Raw genomic sequence first — 6,000 nt, 5'->3', positions numbered from 1 at the left:
ATCGACCAACGACCCCGAGTTAGACAGTGCATCAGCCTAACTGTTTTGATCTCGGGGTACATGGTGCAGGGTCCATTCCTTGAATTGGTGTAGGGTTACCTGCAATTTGTTAAAGTACCTCTGTTCGTTCTTCTTTTACTTTGAACGTTCCGTTGACTTGATTTACCATGAGGAGGGAGTCGCACTTGGCTTCTATCACTTCGGCCCTATGGCTCTTAGCTAATTCTAGACCTGCAATCATGCCCTCATACTCAGCCTCATTGTTAGTCAATTTCACAGTTCTAATAGATTGCCAAATTATACTTCTCATAGGTGGTTTTAATACTATAGAGAGTCTGAACCCCTTCGCGTTGGAGTCGGGTCCAGATTCCCGAAGTAGTCCCCGAGGTGAGCAGTAGTTCCCTTTTGACTTTGGGAATTAAGGCAGGTGTAAAGTCGGCCACGAAGTCTGCCAAAATCTGAGATTTTATGGCGGTTCGGGGTTGGTACTCGATATCGTACCCGCTAATCTCCACGGCTCATTTGGTCAACCGGCCCGAGAGTTCGGGCTTATGCATGATATTCCTTAGCGGGTAATAGATTACGACATATATAGGGTGGCATCGAAAGTACGACTTTAGCTTCCTAGAAGCGCTTAGCAAAACAAGTGCTAACTTTTCCAGGTGAGGATACCTTGATTCGGCCTCGCTTAGAGTTCTACTGACATAGTAAATAGGAAATTGCATACCTTCTTCCTCTCGGACTAAGATACCACTTACCTCCACCTCGAAAATCGCCAAATAGAGGTACAATTGTCCGTCTGCCTTTAAAGTTGGGGGGGGGGGGAGGGGGTCTCGACAGGTACCGTTTGAGTTCTTCCAAAGCTTGTTGGCATTTCGGGGTCCAGAAAAAGTTATTTTTCTTTTTCAATAGTGAGAAAAATCTATGGCTATTGTTCGAGGACCTCGAGATGAACCGGCCCAGTGCAGCTATACGCCCGATTAGTCTTTGAACTTCCTTGACGCTGTCCCACACGGTGATGTCCTCTATGGCCTTTATTTTGTTGGGGTTGATCTAGATCCCCTAATTGGATACCATGAACCAGAGAAATTTGCCCGATCGGACCCCGAATGCGCATTTCTCCGGGTTTAGCTTCATGTTGTATTTCCTTAATATGTCGAAAGTTTCCTGCAAATATTTCAAATGGTCCTCTGCTCGCAGGGACTTTACCAATATATCATCAATATAAACCTCCATTGATTTCCATATTTGTTCTTCGAACATCTGGTTTACTAGGCGTTGGTAAGTGGCACCGACGTTCTTTAATCTAAACGGTATTACGTTATAATAGTAGGTGCCGAATTTGGTAATGAAAGAAGTCTTTTCTTGATCGTCCGGGTCCATCCAAATTTGATTGTACCCGGAGTAGGCGTCGAAAAAACTGAGTATCTCGTGCCCGGCAGCCGCGTCGATCATTCGATCGATGTTAAGCAAAGAAAAGGAATCCTTAGGGCATGCTTTGTTTAGGTATTTATAATCCACACACATTCTTAGTTTATTTCCCTTTTTAGGCACTACCACTGCGTTAGCTAACCAGTTCAGGGTATTTAATCTCCCGGATGGATCCTATTTTTAGAAGTTTGGATACCTCATCCTGCCTCCTCTTCTGCTTAACCGGATGGAACTTCACGTCCAAACTCAACTTTTGAGTGGTTACCTCCGGTATAATCCCTGTCATGTCAAGATGGCACCAAGCGAAACAATCGACGTTAGCTTTAAGAAAATCAATAAGTTTTTTCCTAAGCTCGGGGGTTAACCCCGTGCCCAGGTATACCTTTAGATCCGGTAGGTGTTCTATTAATATGACTTGCTCCAATTCTTCAACCGTCGATTTGGTGGCGTCGGTGTCATCAGAAGCTATGAATAATCTCGGGACGTCGTAATCGTCCTCATCGTCTGCTCTTCATTCCTCATCTTTTCCCGGTCCAGCCGAGGCCGGTATCAATGAATGCTATTTAATCTCTTCCTTTCTGGCCGTTTTCGTGTCCCTTGATGTTGAAATCGTGGGTACCAGGATTACCTCGTCCTCAGAGAATATGTCCTTCGCTGTTGGGTGTTCTCCGTAGACTGTTTTGACTTCCCCCGGTGTGGGAAATTTCAACGCCTGGTGCAAGGTCGAGGGTACTGCCCTCATGTTGTGAACCCATGGCCTTCCGAATAGAGCGTTATACCTCATGTCCCCCTCGATCACATAGAACTTTATTTCTTGAATTGTCTCGGCAGTGTTCATTGGCAAGGTTATTTCTCCTTTAGTGGTCTCACACGCCATGTTTAACCCGTTCAATACCCGGACTGCTGGTACGATTTGGTCCTGTAACCCGAATTGCTCTATAACCCTTGATCTGATGATGTTGGCCGAGCTACCTTGAACAATCAACACACATTTAACTCGAGATTTATTGATAAGTATGGATATTACCAGTACATCATTGTGAGGTTGTACAATTCCCTCGACATCTTTGTCGTTGAACTAAATGGCTCCCTCGATGACATAATTCCGGGTGTGTTTTTCCCTTGTGATAGATACTTTAGTGCACTTTATCACTGGTCCTTGGGGACATCGACTCCTCCGATGATCATGTTGATCACGTGCTGAGGCTCCTCTTATTCGACCTGTTTGTTGGCGTCCTTATTCCTGAGTGGTTTTTGGCTCGATCACTCGGGAATTCTCGGAGGTGCCCGTTGTTGATTAACTGGGCAACTTATTCTCTTAACTATCAGCAATCTTCGGTCCTGTGACCATGAGTGCCGTGATATTTACATATCAAATTGGGATCTCTCTGGTTAGAATCGTACTGCAAAGGTCGGGGCCACTTGGTCTCTTTAATGCGTCCTATGGCTGACACGACGCTGGTAGAGTCCATGTTGAAGTTGTATTCCGACAATCTCAGTGCTTCCCTGCTCCCGAGCTGCCTATCGAACCCATTTTTGCTCATCAGGCCTCGGCCACCGGGCCCTCAATCACTCCTCTTCTCGTTCCTTGCGGGATGATGCCCGGATCCATTCCCCCTTCGGTCCACGCTGTATGGTTGATATCGATCTCGGACTGGTCATGGCTCTTAATAAATGACCCTCCTAGACCTATCGTCGGCCTTGATGGGTTAAACAGATCCAGAAAGGGCCCCAAGTTGGTCATCCTCCGCCGGTTACTCCACCCAATTTTGTTTCAGCTGTTGAGAGGCCAAGGAACTTCGAGGGTTGAGCCCCTAAGTGAACGCCTGAATGGCCCAATCATCTGCAACCAGAGGTAGGTCCATCTGTTTCATCTGGAACCTTGACATGAACTCCTTGATCATCTCGTTGTCCCTCTGTTTGACCTTGAAAAGGTCTGAATTTCTAGTCTCGACCTTGATAGCCCCGGCATGGGCTTTTACGAAAGCATCTGCAAGCATAGCAAACGAATCAATGGAATTTGGGGGTTGTGATACCATATCATTGCCCCCTTGGACAAAGTCTCCCCAACCTTCTTCAGTAATACCGACTCAATCTCATTGTCTTCTAGATCGTTCCCCTTGATTGCGCATGTGTAGGAGGTCACGTGCTCATTTGTATCCGTGGTCTTGTTATATTTGAGGATGTTAGGCATACGAAACCTCTTGGGGATCAGCTTTGGTGCCGCGCTCGGGGGAAAGGCTTCTAGATAAACTTTTTGGAGTGCGGTCCTTTCAATATCGGGGGTGCCCCCGGGATATGATCGACCCTGGAGTTAGATGTTTTCACCTTCTTGTCATTAGCCTCAATCTTTTTCTCACCCGACTCCACTCGTTTTGTCAATTCTTTTAGCATCTTCATCACCTCAGTATTTACCTCGGGCTCAGCTTCACCCGATCTCTAGATAATTTGCTCATCTCTTTGAGTGCTTTCCCGGGATCGTTCAGAATCGACCCTGTTGTGGGTGTGGCTTTGACTCTGCAGCTACGCTATCGCTTCCTGTTAAGCCTGCAACATTTCGAAGATTATCCGTAGGCTTACCCCATCACCTTCGCCTTCGAGCGCTTCTCAAGCTATTGGTCAGAGTCCCTCACGAACACTGTTTTTGACATCAGTTGGCAAATTGACGTTGATGGCCACCTGCAAGTAGGCATCGACCGGACAGCAGCTGGGATGCCGTTACGATCGGTTGGAGGCGCCTCATTACTGGGCACCAAATTATTATTTTTGCCGTGATGGCCAGACTTAGCGTCAACGTTCAAGTGAGCAGACTGAGAGTTTAACATTTTTGGGCTGACATGATATTAAGACTTCATAGAACAAGCGTAAAATAGGGTGTGTTATGGAGATTCATATCAAATCACCACTATTATTCTTAGCCCCACTGTGGGCGCCAAACTGTTTATCCCAAAATTGGGTAATAATTAAATTTGTATGCGCTTTTAAGGATATGTAGTTTAATTCAACACGAACAATTAAGAATATCAAATAAATGAATTAGAGATGAAATAAACGTTCAAACCAATTGTAATATTATGGCCAAGCCTGAGCTTAGACTAACCAGTGACCTCATCCTCGGTTCAAGCCCAGTCGTAAATAAATAGTAGATCAAATGAGCAAAAACTTTAACAATAGCTAAAAGGCGGAAAATAAACTTGTATTGCTTTGATTTGAGAGTTACAATATGTGTTATCAAAGAAAAAGTTTTCCTTTATATAGTAGGAGAGTTTCATCCCTAGTATAAGTCTAAAAAAGGTAAAAATCTTCCTTTCCCGGTAATTGCTGATCCATAATCGATATCGAGCGAGATCTACGCCGTGATGTCCGGTTGAGTGCGAGTATCACAACCCTCTATCTGTCATGCGTAACAGTTCACCATGTCTCATGAGGTCTTAGATCTCATTCTCGGCTCGGGGTGCGTCGCTTTATCATACCTGATGACGGACACATCGTTCACTCTTCTTGGATCTTGATATGAAGGATCTCGTACATCCGTGATCTCCCTCCGTTTTCTCATCGGAAAATCGGGGTAGGCATTACTCCCGATTTTACCCGCACACAAGTAGCAGAGACAAAAATTTTATTATAAAGATTCAACTTTTATAAAAATAAGTTATATCAAATTTCTGTTTCAAGTCAAGGGGATTCAACCTTATCATGCATTTTATTACTTTTGGCTTATAATATACATGTAAAATCAGTAAACTATTTGAGAAAGGGGTATCATAAATATACCTATTAATTCAATTTCATTCAAGGGATTTTAAACAAAACACATTATTTTAAAAGTAATAACAACTTAGAGTAGCGATGGAGCTAGAATTGAAACTTATGCGTATGAATTATAGTTCTTTATTGAGTTCTAAATTAATAATTTGATAAAAAATTTAAGATAAATATTGAATTTAAACTAAAGTTACTAGCTTCGGCCGAACTCCCAGCAGTGTATGTGCTTGCTCCACCCCTGACTAGAAGTGTTGCAGATAGTTTAGGATTATTTAATTTAGGCAGAGTAAATATACGACTACTTAAACTTGTCCAATATTGTCACTTAACTATCTCAAGTGAGGCTTGTACCTATTAGATACTTCAACTTCACTCAATATGTGTCTATTAAACATAAAAAATTAATCAGTAAAACAAGTATGGTGTGTGTATTTCACACGCGCTGACATGGCATAATTAACGAATAAAAGGAATCCACATGGCTCTTTTGACTTAAGTTAATAAAAAACCTTTTTAAAAAAGAAAATGGTTTTAAGAGATAAACCCCCTCCCCTGTGCGTCTTTACAACCCCCCACCCATCCACGCATCTTTCTTTTTTACCAGGATCTTCTTCTCCCCTTCCCTTTACCTATTTTTTTTTAAATTTCAGAACTAACATATTGTAGAAGTAGTAGACACAGATGGGGGTATAGTTTTAGGAAAAGATTACATTTTGGTTACTTGCTCTCTTCTCTCTCGTCAGGTCCGTCGTCCGCGATGACTGGTCGGAATTCGGTCACCACTATTTTAACCTCTATCTCTCA

The sequence above is a fragment of the Nicotiana tomentosiformis genome, chromosome 1 (assembly GCF_000390325.3).
Source record: "Nicotiana tomentosiformis chromosome 1, ASM39032v3, whole genome shotgun sequence".
In the NCBI taxonomy this organism is placed as follows: Eukaryota; Viridiplantae; Streptophyta; class Magnoliopsida; order Solanales; family Solanaceae; genus Nicotiana; species Nicotiana tomentosiformis.
Note: the sequence above shows the minus strand (reverse complement) of the source record.